Source organism: Arachis hypogaea, chromosome 14 (assembly GCF_003086295.3).
Source record: "Arachis hypogaea cultivar Tifrunner chromosome 14, arahy.Tifrunner.gnm2.J5K5, whole genome shotgun sequence".
In the NCBI taxonomy this organism is placed as follows: Eukaryota; Viridiplantae; Streptophyta; class Magnoliopsida; order Fabales; family Fabaceae; genus Arachis; species Arachis hypogaea.
Window position 1 is genome coordinate 96,208,865 of NC_092049.1, and position 12,427 is coordinate 96,221,291.

A 12,427-nucleotide genomic window follows, 5' to 3' on the forward strand; every position below is an offset into this window, starting at 1 on the left:
GCGTGCCGGTTGCTCTATCGCCACGCTTTTGTAGATCTATCGGCACGCTTTTCTTGTTGGCACGCTTTCATCTCTTGCCACGCTTAAAAAGCGTGGCCATAGGTCTTAACCTATAGGTACGCTTAAAAGCGTACCGAAAAGTGCACATATCGCCACGCTTTTAAAACGTCCCAAAATGTATGCTTTGGGTACTCTTTAAAAGCGTGCCAACAGATGAGTATATGGCTACGCTTTTAAAACGTGCCAGTTGCCAAGTTATGGCCACGTTTATTAAGCGTGCTTGTTGATCCCAAGATTAAGATATAGCCACCCTTTTTAAGCGTGCCCATAAGTTTGGTCAGAATTTTTTTTTTCATTAATCTTCCTAGTATTTCCTTAATCTTCCTAATATTTCTTGCAAAATTCATATATAATTTTAAAATCATAGACCAAAATAAAATTATATATATTGAACTAATCCAACAAATATAAACTTTCCCATAAAAAAAAACATACATATAAAACTTGTCACCACAAAAGTAGATTTTGATGACAAAGTACCAAAAAGTAAAGTCATAACAAGTAAATAAGAATTGCAATTCCAACAAGTGTCACATATCTACTTCTTTTATATACTTAGTTACAAAATATCAAATTTCATGAGTAGTATGATCATCCATTATGATGAGCTCCATTGTTTTTATCACTGCCCTGCAGAATTTTAAATAATCTTGTGTTAGTACATGTTATAAAAGGAACTTCAATTAAGTCCAACAAATCCAATTCCAAATCCAAATTGATTAAACATGAAAATGGCAAGACAACTTTTCTTTCTCTTGTTCTAATATTTCAAAATTGAGCTGCCTTTAGAAATAGAATAGGATTTAAATTATTTTCCAAAACCAAACCACCTTGCTAAAATGGAAGTGTTTTTCCCGCGAAAATTGGATTCCTTTTCAACACGTGCTGACGCTGGTGCTGATACTGGAGCAGGAGATCGTGAAGGTGGCGTAATAAGTTTGGCTGTAACCATCAAAATTTAAAAATGATGTCATATTTATTTATGTTTGGAACTGTATATATACACTAATAACACTATTAAGGGAAATGAAGATAGAGTGAAAATTGAACCTGTTCTTGGTGAAACCATGTTACTTTTGACGCTTTTTGTGTCGCTGGAATTCGTTTTTGTACTTGACAACATGATTTCTCTATCAGATATAGACTTAGAGCTTGATTTTCTTTCTCGAAATTTATGCTCCGTGTTTCCTTCGCTGTTCTTGTCACTTATAAAAAAAATTACTAATAGTAAGGATAATAATGCTCTAATTCTTAAAGACCACCACAAAATAATCTTATATAAGTTAAAACTATATTTATAGAAAAAGTATCCTTTGAAGATAAATGTACATATACAGATATTACTTGGATATTCCATTAACTCGCATAGTCACATACATATATATCATCATATACTTTTGAAAATACAGAAACTTGCGGCTATCACCATTATTATATTAACGGGCAACTACTTTGTAGTCTTTGCTTATTCCATATTGAATTTGTTGATTAATCTTCGAGTTGCTTTAACAAAATTAAGGTTCTATATTATGATGATGTCTTCATATTAATCTTTATCCAGTAGTAAGGAAGAAGGAGAAATTAAATATTACACAATTGGCAATAGGAAAATTTAAAATGCTGCAAACCATATATATATGTATGGAGAAGTCATTGAGAGAAACTTACTTTGATCATAAGGTTTCCCATAGTTAAAGTTCAAAGCTTCCACAAAAGTAGATTTTTGGTCTTGTAGCACTTGAAGGAACCAAAGATATATGGAAAACAAAATCAAATACATCAAAATTTGATTATCAATAAATTATATATAACTATGTAAAAATAGTTGAAAGTTTAAGAAACTAAAGTATGAAAATATTAACTAGTCCCTGAATCTTAGCAGTTAGCACCACACAATAAAAAACCAGTGACCCTTCTTTTTCTTATATTATATCTCTAGTCCAATATTAAAGAAACAAGAATATAATACTCTACTAAATGCTATGATGCTTTATTAATTTATGCAAACATTATTGCACTAAGCCAATCACAAACATCAAAAAGAAAAAAAAAATAGTAGTTCTAAATACTGTTGAAACATGTATAAAATTATGTTCAGTGATCACTCTTTACTTGACCCTTCAGAACACACTGACACAACAAGATTATTAGTTCACATTAAATACTTAAGCATAAAAATCTCGAAGCAACAAAATTGTTCACGACTTGTAAATCCAGCAAAATAACAGCGAGTAAAGGCCATATGCAAAAGTATATCCACCTTGTTTGGAAATAACACTTTGATGAAAATTATAACAATATTAAAGAGCATGGTGCTACTAATACAAACTCCAGTTGGTTGGCAAGGGTCTCAAAGTTGCTTAAAGGCAAAACTACACTATCAGTAGTGTCTCAAAGTTGCATATAAACAGTAATGTGTCTCCCACCCTTAACAAATCTTGGTAAGGAAAGAAAAACTCACCAGATTTGTGACATTTCGCTTGTGGGAACTTGCTCATATAAACTCATAGAAAATCCTGAGAGGATCTTTCTGAAATTTCACAAGGAAACAAACACATGCAACACACTGATTACAAAAAACTGAAAAAGCTATAAGGAATAAGAGAATAAAGCATACATGTATAATGTATATAATTGTATATCTACCTCCTCTAGTGGATCTCGTTTCTGGCCAGGTAAATCATACACCTTTTTCTCTTTCTTCTTCTTCTGTTGCTGCTGTGAAGTAGAAGAAGCAGCAGCATATGAGACTTACAGAGAAAATAAACTACTTATTTTTCTTACAACAATTATCTTCAGTTCTCACAATTTCATCACACACAGCACTACACATTCGCATATGCAATAACAATTTAAGCAGATTATACCAAAAAAATGTAATGAATCATAAATCATTCTCCTCTAGCATTGTGTGTTGGTCAAAATACATGCCTGGAAACCAAACATGGCCTTAAGCCAATCAAGCATATCTAAGTCTCCTGTTCTCTGTCTTTGTTGCTCGAAAGAACTAGGCCAGTTCAAGCCTTGTGTGTTCCATAGCGCAGAAACAGAAGCTTTAATCTAATAAGGAAAGAAAGTCGAAGAACTCAACAAAATCAGGCATCATTGCATATTTGCATCATGTACTCCACCAGGATAAGCATCTAAGCAAGTCTTATTTAGGTTATCAAACCTTATATGTACCACATTAAGACTTCAAAATAAGTATATAAAACACAAGAGTAGGAACATGTAATAAGTTTTTCAAAATAAAAATCATGTTAGTAGTAAAACAGCACAACTGAGCACTAACCTTCGAGCAGCACGGTGAGCAGAACTGCGAGACCTGGCGAGCAGAACCGCGAGACAGAGGCGAGCAGAACCACGAGACAGAGGCGAGCAGCTTTCCGAGCAGAACGGCGAGAGGGACAACAAGCCAAACAACAAGGACGAACCTGGTTGCGATCTTGAGGGCCAAGGGTGGCGACGGTGAGATAGATGGCGGCGTGATGGAGGTTAGGGTTTTCTGAACCTTTCAAGGAAAAGCCATTCAAAGCAGCGTCGAGGAAGACAACGACTGCTCGACGAACATGACGGCGACGGCAAGCTCGAGGAAGACCATGGTGATGGCTACGGCAAGCTCAAGACAACGACTGCTCGACGAAGATGACGATTACAGCGATGAAGGCTGGGTGCGACGAAGGCGATGCAGGCTGGGTGAGATGAAGGGCAGTGATGAACGCGATGAAGGCTGAACGATGAATGCAATAGGTTGAACGATTACAACGATGAAGGCTCGAGGAAGCTGCTGGGTTCGAGAGTGAAGATGAAGTGACGGCGCAATAGGGTTTGAAAGGAAATTTTAGAGTTAAAAAGATTTTAGGGTTTGAAAGGGAATTCTTTAACTCTGTTCTAACTTTTATCAAAACCAAAGAAACCAAGAAATTCAAATGATAACATTTAAAGTTTTAATTCATACTTTAATATCAAGTTTAGTTTAAATATGAATATTGAGTTTACATTAAATACTTTTGATTTTAAATTATAATTTATTATATTTTTTAAGAATATTAAATGACTAATTATTAATACAATGTATAAACTGTAAAATTAATTAAATTATTTTAAATTAATTTTGTTAAGTATAATTTAGTAACATAAGAATTAGGTGTACTCTAACAAAGTTATGTGATTTAAAAATAAATAAATTATAAAAAAATACACATTTTGTAATGAAAAAAAAGATACTGAAAAAAGAAGAAAAAAATATTGAATGGTAAAAAAAATAAAATCACAAGTCATCTTAAAATTTAGGGTTAAAAATAAGTTAAGTGTGAAAATTTGAAAACTTATCATTTAGGGTTAAAATTTGAAAACTTAGGGAAAAAAGTTAAGTGTGAAAAAAAATAAGTGGGAAAATAAATTTTAGGGGAGAGAACTCTATCGGCACGTTTTTTTTACGGTGCCAAAATAAATACACTATAGCCACGCTTATAAAGCGTGCCGATTTCCTTCTATGGCCACGCTTTTTTAGCGTGCCAAAAAAAGTGTGGCCAAATTTTAAATCAGTGGCCACCCTCGTAAAAGCGTACCGATTTCCCTCTATGGCCACGCTTTTCAAGCGTGACAATAAAAAAGCGTGGCCAAATTTCAAATAAGTGGCCACCCTCGTAAAAGCGTGCCGATTTCTCTCTATGGCCACGCTTGAAAAGCGTGGCAAAAAAAAGCGTGGCCAAATCACAAATCAGTGGCCACCCTCGCAAAAACGTACCCATAGACCACTTTTGGGCACGCTTTAAAAGCGTGGCAAGAAAAAAGGGTGCCGATAGACCTTTTTTCTTGTAGTGTTTGAATTGGTTTCTTCCTCCATTTTTTTTCCTAATTTAATTTTCTTCCTTTCTCTTCTGACATGTTCTCTCTGCAACCTCCCTCACTTCGCAATCTTCTTATCTATCCTTTATCAGTATCGTAAATTTTTTTTGTCCCTATTCATTTGTTCTTTTTCTCTTCCTTTTATTTCTATCAGTTCTGCAAATCTTAGTATTTCAAAATTCAATATTTAAAATAAAGTTAGTTTAAACAAAAAATTCATTTCAATTATACTCCAGAAAATAATTTTCTATTTTACAATTTTTTCTTCTCTCCAAACTCTAATGGCCAACGACAATCCTTCCCTTGGTCGATGAAGCGGTCGTGCATCGTTTGAATGTCTCAACTGCACGAGCTCTTCCTTGCGGTGGTGGACACGACTACGACAATGGTAGGGGTTACAATGATTGACGAGGCGGCGGCGGCAACTATGGGTTTCATCTGCATCTGAATTCATTGGTCGAGTCACACATCTTCCTTCCTTCCTTTTTAACAAAAGCAAATTCTTCAGTTATCCATCTCTTCCTCTTTGGTACGTTGTTTTCAAGTTAATATTTTTTTTTCTTTTATTGATATGGTGGTGGTGGGTATGGAGGAGGAAGTAGTGAAAGAGAGTAGATTGGTAGAAAGAACTGAGCGATTGGCACAGAGAGCACTAGCACAGAGAGCACATGCCCATTGTAACTAACCACTTTCTTCCCTAGCTTGATTCAATTATACCATTTAAGTGATACCGTTATGTGAAAAAATGATTGTTCCTATGATGTGAGAGCTTATGCTTTTGACCTGCTAGCTATTGAAAGAAAGTTTACCCATGGTGAAAAGACTGCGAGTCTGTGACATTTCATTCTTCGGTTCTTATTTTCTCCTTTTGAGCTTTTTTACTGTACGGTTCAGTCAAGTTTGTCACACTTAAAAATATGAGTTAGTGTGTGCACTCATATTGATATCTTTATTTTTTTTCTGATAAGATTGTATTTTATTCTCTATGGTTATTTAATACCATATAAATCACATTTATCCAAAATATTCTTAATTTTAGTTTTTTTTTAATTTCATCACACACTCCTTTAATAGTTATCTCTTTTCAACTATTTGTTTATCCTTACTCTCATTAAAAACTTTCTATGTGCGAAAAAAGTGTTATACTAAAGTTAAGGGGAATAGTAAAATTCTTTTGAATTCGATTAACTGAAAAAAAAAATTAGGCTTGTCCAATCCATAGCTTTATTCTTTTTCTGAACTATATAGGTTACATGGATAGGATTATATTGTTACCAGCTTATGTATATATCAAATAATGTTTTTAAGTGTGCAAAAATTAACTTACAAGCATGTCCTTTAAGTTAAGTTCATTGGAAAAAAGAGATGTAATTTAAAAAATTCTTTTAAATATTTATTTATTTTTAACTAGCTCTATTCTTTTTTCTTCGAACTTATGATTCGTAATGCCACATTTTTTTGGATCTTCAGATTTGTTCCAAGAATTTTAAGAAAAGAATATTCTCTTTTTAAGAGCACAAAAAAAGTACTCTGTTATGGAACTCTTAAAAAAAGAAGTATTTTCTTTTCTTCTTACAATTAGCTTGGTGTTAAGGACTTACATATTATGTAAGAACCGCGTAATTAATTAACCGCTTAATTAAATAATTTAATTGCCTAAAATAGGTTAAAAAATTTAGAATATTAATTAAAAGCAGGCCCAAATTGGACCCAAACCCAATATATAAATACTCTCATTAAAGGCCATTTCAGCCACTCTACACTTCATAACTCAACACACACAGCAGCTGGTAGGGTTAGAAAAGAAAGGAAGAAGACACTATTCACAATCACATTCATTCGACCATATCTCAAGCTACGGTACTCTGATTTGTGTGCCGTTTGCGGCCACGCAAAGCTCTTGCTGAGCCCGTTAGTTTATCTAACCAAAGTGGTAAGATTTTTGAAAATCCTTGCCCAAGTTTCATCTCTATGAAATTCAAAATTTTTAGGCTTGGTTTTTAAGTGATTTTTGTGATTTTGGGTGTTTAAGTACACTCTAGCACTTGATTGCTATTGAGTTTTGTCCTAATCAATGTTGGGTAAAGTGATCATATTCAAATCTCTTGTGATTTTGTGGATTTGATGAACTCTAGGTTGATTTATGATAAATTATGTATGTCTAGCTTGAATTGTGATTCTTGGAGTATTGATTTTTGAGTTGGTGGATTGTTGGTAACTTGAGGCTTGTTTGGAGTCTAAATTTGGTGTTTTGTGTATATTGAGAATCGGCCAAAGTATGGTTTTGGTTTTCTCTATGTAATATGTAATGTTTCATGAACTTTAGGCTAGTTGACCTTAGGATAGGATTGAATTGATTAAATGGTTAATTGGATTATGTATGTGATATGTGAATTGTGATGAGGTTGTATGAGTTGTATGTGGTTGAATGATAATTTTTATATGAGGATTGTTGATGATTGATAATGAATTAGGAGCCTTATTGATGTTGATGAATGTTGAGGATGATGAATTGATGTTAGGGATTGTGGATTATTGAGATTTGAGATTTATAAGTGGAAAGTGTTCGACGGAATTGATGAAATTATATGTTGGTAGGTTGTGGAATGATTGGAAAGTATCTAAACATAATTTAGGTACATTGGGACTATTTTGGATGTAGAATAATTGGCTTTGAATTGTGACTTTTGGTGAATTTGAGGTTTAAAAGTTTTTGGTAAAAATAGATTTTTGGCCAACTTCGACAGATCATAACTTGAGTCTCAGGATTTATATTTGAATGAAATTAGTTTCAAATTAAATATAATTTAAAGAGATTTAAAACGGTATAGATTTTGTGGATATTGGAATTCTGAAGGAAAAGTTAAGAACGTTGGAAGTTGGAGTCAAAAATATGAATTTCATGATATTGTAGAAAATTTGAAGTTCTGGTTTGTGTGCCTAGGTACACATCTGTGCCTACGAACAGAATAGAATGGGTGTTATAACTCGTTCATACGCAGGAGGGGTGTACATCTCGTGCATACGCACGAGGGGTGTGCACACGCACACCCTGGGAAAGTTTCATGTTATGCATACACACAATATCATGCGTATGCACAAGCCGGGAAGAGCCTTCTATTGCGTGCATACGCATAATCCTATGCGTACGCATGATAAACCCCTATTTTATGATTCATCTTGTACTCAATTGAGTGTTTTTATCAATTCTTCACCCACTTATTCATGTAAATTGCATGGTTTTACTTTCCCTTCCTTATTTTACGATATATATGAAAACATGTTTCCAATGCTTTAAAAATATTAATTTTAATTATCCTTTATTACCATTCGATGCCGTGATCTGTGTGTTAAGTATTTTCAGGCTACATAGGGCAGGAATGGCTTAGAGGACAGAAAGGAAACATACAAAAATGGAAGGAAAGCACAAAAATGGAGTTTTGAAGAAAAGGCAGCGACGCGAACGCATGGACGACGCGGACGCGTGCCTAGCACAAAATGGTAGCGACGCGTAAGCGTGGACGACGCGGACGCGTGGCTAGAGCAGAACGCAAATGACGCGTACGCGTGACAAGAAAAAACTCCAATTGACGCGCACGCGTGACCTACGCGCACGCGTGACGGACGCCACGTGCAGGAATCTACAGAAAACGCCTTCAGCTTTCTGGACCCTTTTTCGTCCCAAATCCAAGCCAGAAATACAGAATATAAGCCAGAGAATGGGAAATTCAAAGGGAACAAGAACAACAATTCCTAGAACATTCATATTCACAATTATTAGGTTTTAGATGTAGTTTTTAGAGAGAGAGACTCTCTCCTCTCTCTTAAGTTTTAGGATTAGGATTTCAACTTCTTCTCAGGTTCAATGTTCCTTTAATTTACTTTCTAGTTTTATTTATTCTATTACTTTAATTTTTGTTTATCTTTTCAATTTGATTTATGATTTTTTCTCATGTTAGATTTGAATATTCTATTTAATATTATTTGAGATATTTCAGACTTATGATTGTTTTATTCTATTTATAATGCTTCCAATTTAATTTATGATTTATTTTCTCCTTTTGCTTTGGTTAAGTAATTAGTAACACTTGAGTTATCAAACTCTGCAGTTGATTGGAAATTAGGATTGCTGATTGATTTGGATTCCTCTAAATCTAGACTTTCCATAGGAGTTGACTAGGACCGAGGAATCAAGTTAATTAATCCACTTGACTTACCTTTATTTAGTAATGGTTAACTAAGTGGGAGCAAAAATTCAATTCTCATCACACCTGATAAGGATAACTAGGATAGGATTCCCAGTTCTTATACCTTGCAAGAGATTTTTATAATTATTAATTTATTGCCATTTAAATTACTTGTTCTCTATTTCAAAAACCCAAAAACACGACTTATTCCATAATCAATAATAAATCACACCTCCCTACAATTCCTTGAGAAGACGACCCGAGGTTTAAAATCGGTTATAAATTTTATTGGGTTTTGTTACTTCTGACAACCAAACTTTTGTATGAAAGGATTATTGCTTGGTTTAGAAACTATACTTGCAACGAGAATTTATTGTGAATTCTAAACCATCAATCTTCAGTTCGTCAAAATGGCGCCGTTGCCGGGGAATTGCAAACGTGTGCCTTACTATTGGTTATTGTAAATATTTTATTTTGCTTGTTTATTTGATTTTATTTTTGTTTTTAATTTTTATTAGTTGCTATGAGTTCTCACCCCCGTCGCTCAGAGTTTGGTTCTAATATTGTTGAAAGGAATGGAAGCTATAATAGGAACATGCATCAAGGTCAAAATAATCAGAGATGGACGGAGCCACGAGGATCTGATCAACCCTTTAGGCAACAACACCTTCCAAAATACCATGGACGACGCCCATTCTACAATGCATGCCAAGACAATAGTTACGGTGGACCACTTCGTGACAACCAACCTCCACCAAATTACTATGGTCAAGAGCCATTCCGAGGTGCGTACCAAGATGATAGATATAGTGGACCCCCTTGTAGTTACCAACAAGACCCATCATATGCCTATGAACCACCTCATCAGCATAGCTTTGAACCACCATACTCACAAGCCCCCTATCACCATTCACCTCCATATGACCCTAACCCATATCCACCCCAATTCCAATCTAATTACTCCCAAGAACCACCACTTCCCTATGCACCATGTCAATATCCATCGACCCAAGAATCACGGGAGCGTCTCAAGGAAACAGTGGAAATATTTCATGCAACCCTTCACCAACTGGAGCAAGCGATCAATCGATTACCTTCCTGACGTTCGGACACTCAGGGAACCCCATGGCTTCATGTGGACAATCTAATGAAGAACGTAGCATGAAGGAGATACTAGAAACTCCAATGGACAGTAAGGAGCATGACTTTGTACTGGAGCAAGTGGAGGAAGCTGAAATTATCGAAGAAGAAGAATTGGTTGAAGACTTAGGAGATGCTGAACCTCCATGGGAATACAGAATTGTGAAGAATTCCGTCGAAGAATTTGCAATTGATGCTAAGGAGGATAGTGCACAGCCCCCAAAGCAAGTAGCTTATGAAGAACTGGACGGAACAACTCAAGAAGCGACTTTCCTTGATAATGATAATCACGAGTCAAGTTCTCCTAGTAATGAACTTGCATACGCAAGCGAATTCTTTGAGACTCAAGAATCCTCCCCAAATGAATACAAAGATGATGTGGAGGTAGACTTTTCTCAACCTCCGACTTATGACTTGAGCGATGAAGAAGATATCGAAGACTTTGATCAAGACGTGGTTGCAGTTGAAAAAGTTTGCAAAGAAGTGGAAGAATTCACAGAAGAATACAAGGGAGTAGAGCTTGCAAGACCACTGGTAGTACCTATCCCAAGGCCACTACCACTCAATACAAATTTCAAGTGGGTAAAATCTTTAGCCTTTATCTTTACTTTTCCACTTGAATATGGTTTGCTTGAAATAGATGGCCAGCTTAGAGCTCTTTGCGGCTTTAAGAGTAAAAGGGAAATGGTTCATGCTCAGAGCTGGTATGCAAGATTCAATGAGGTTCCACGCTTCACTTTGAAGTGTAGGGATTGGTTTCGAGTTCGATTCAATGGGTCTCGAAAGATGTTTGGTCATCTTGGTGAGAATACAACTTCCAAACCGCCCCGCTGGAAAAATATAGATCGAGACAAAGGCGGATATAAAAACAAGGTTTGGGATCCTGGAATCTATTATGATATTCAGCACCCCGAGAGCTTGAAAACCTGTTTGAATTTGCTCAAGGGCTTTACATGCCTAGTTTGAGACCTCGGAGGCTGTTGGCATTCCAAACAGTGGTGGAAATTTTTGGATGAATTCAAGCACAAGCCACCATAGCAGAAAGCTCATCGAATGTCCAACTTAAGGACTTTAACTAGAAGTACTAGGTGGGAGACAACCCACCATGGTATGATCGTTCCTTTTTCAATTTCGATCTTATTTCGTTTTGTTTGTTTTTAAGTTTTATTTTATTCTATCTTCATTGAACCTGGAATTATTCATAGCATTCACATTAGCATTGCATTTTGCATCCTGCATATAAAAAAAAAAGCAAGCACCCCACGCGCGCGCATGGGCCACGCGTGGGCGTCAATTGCAAATCGGCATCACAAATTAAACGCCCAGAAAGTTGGGCTGGAATCGTATGGCTGTGGTGCATGTAGGCACAATTTAGGCCACACGATCATGTCTAAGACGCGAACGCGTCACCTTCATTATACCTCACACACGCGATCTGACGCGAATGCGTCACTTTAACTTCACACACACCACGCGAAAGCGTGGGCGACGCGTACGCGTCGCGTGAAAATCTTAGCCCCGCTAATTGGAAACAGAGAGTTGCGCCAAAACGACGCTGGAATTGTGCGTTTTTCACAATTCTGAGTGACGCGTATGCGTGCCCCCGCATACGCGTCACTTTCATTATCCCATAATCACGCGTTCGCGTCAATGACGCATTCGCGTCATTGCCCTTTTTGCCTCATTCACGCGATCGCGTGACCCATGCGTTCGTGTCGATTCAAATCCACTAAACACCACCCACGCGAAACCCTAACCCATTTCGTGTCACCCCCCAATCCCTATCTGCACTCTCTCTTCTCATCTCCCCAACCACCACCACACCACCGTCCCACCCTCACCAAGCCACCACACCACCATCGCCGACCAGGACCACCACCCCACCATCGCCGAAACCCCCTTCCCTCCTCTTCTTCTCCCCTTCTTCCCTCACCACTCTCCCCCTCTACTACCGCGCCGTGCCGTCGTCGAGCCGCCCAATACTGCCACCACCACCCAGGACCTCCGGCCGACCATCACCAACCCCAACCCTTCCCCCTTGCCTCTTCTTATCCTCCCCTCCCCCATAACCCCCCTTCACCCCAAACCTCCACTGCCGCGGCACCCTGCCCCCACCGAACCGCCGCCGTGCCGCCTTCCAGTGCCGTCGCGTCACCGCCACCGCCATCTCTTTGATTCCATACTCTACA

At 37.0% G+C, this 12,427-nt stretch overlaps 1 long non-coding RNA gene across 5 annotated transcripts; it reads right to left on the bottom strand.

Moving 5' to 3' along the window:
* Positions 1–424: 424 nt before the first annotated feature.
* On the bottom strand, positions 425–3,997 carry LOC112743529 (uncharacterized). 5 transcript variants are annotated; one of them, XR_011871001.1, is made up of 8 exons: positions 3,353–3,997; positions 2,992–3,120; positions 2,707–2,775; positions 2,522–2,590; positions 1,729–1,797; positions 1,111–1,265; positions 891–1,002; positions 425–690 (listed from the first exon to the last, which is right to left on the bottom strand). It is a non-coding gene; the product is annotated as an uncharacterized lncRNA (long non-coding RNA). The 5 variants fall into 5 exon arrangements; XR_011871000.1 differs by having other exon boundaries at positions 2,707–2,778; XR_011871002.1 differs by having other exon boundaries at positions 2,522–2,626; positions 2,707–2,778.
* Between the last annotated feature and the right edge of the window lie 8,430 nt (positions 3,998–12,427).